General features: G+C 44.3%; 1 non-coding gene across 1 annotated transcript; it reads left to right on the top strand.

Moving 5' to 3' along the window:
- The first annotated feature begins 456 nt into the window (after positions 1 to 456).
- LOC118487688 lies at positions 457 to 563 on the top strand. Its single transcript, XR_004882631.1, has one exon. It is a non-coding gene; the product is annotated as a small nucleolar RNA R71 (small nucleolar RNA).
- Positions 564 to 861: the final 298 nt, after the last annotated feature.

Raw genomic sequence — 861 nt, 5'->3', positions numbered from 1 at the left:
TTCTCTCCAACCAAGGTTAGGGTGGTTACGCCATCCTTGGTTGTAGGTACCCGTTGGAGGACCCGACGGCCTAGGTCTATTATCAACGTAGTTTACCGACTCTGGTTGATCATCTGTTTCTTTCATACAACTCCAACTTTCATGTGGCCCACCACACCCTTCACAAGCCATAACCGAGATCGTTTTTGTCATTTCTAACTTTTTGATTTTTGAAGAAAGGGCCTCGATTTGGGCTTGTAAAGAAGTGCTTTCATCAACCTTAGCCCGCCCAGGGCAATAGATTTATTGCCTCGGGGAGTGTGCCACGGAAAATTGGTTGGAGCAATTTCCTCAATTTGATTGTATATTTCATGTGGGCGGCGATTACCTAAAAGTCCCCCGGAGCTAGAGTCAAGTGTTTGTCTTGTGTGTGGCAACAACCCATTGTAGAAAGTGGATACTTGTTGCCATACCGCAAGACTGTGATGAGGACACTTTCGTAATAGCTCCTTGAACCTTTCCCAAGTTTCATATATGGATTCCCCATCCTCTTGTGAATATGTATTAATTTCAGTCATTAATTTAGCCGTTTTAGCGGGAGGGAAATACTTATATAGAATTTTTTGGGCTAGTTCATCCCAGTTGTTTACCGAGCCAACTGGGAGGGCGTTGAGCCAAGCTTTTGCTCGGTCTTTTAGTGAAAATGGAAACATTCGAAGGCGGATGGCGTCGTTTGATGCTCCATTGATCCGAAAGGTATCACATATTTCTAAGAAATTAGTAATATGTAGATGGGGATCCTCGTCCGCAAGCCCATGGAAGGTTGCGGAGTGTTGAAGCATTTGTATCAAATGTGGCCGAAGTTCGAAGTTGTTAGCTTCA

The sequence above is a fragment of the Helianthus annuus genome, chromosome 15, assembly GCF_002127325.2.
Source record: "Helianthus annuus cultivar XRQ/B chromosome 15, HanXRQr2.0-SUNRISE, whole genome shotgun sequence".
NCBI classification, from domain to species: domain Eukaryota; kingdom Viridiplantae; phylum Streptophyta; class Magnoliopsida; order Asterales; family Asteraceae; genus Helianthus; species Helianthus annuus.
Note: the sequence above shows the minus strand (reverse complement) of the source record. Positions and strands in the feature narration are given on the sequence as shown.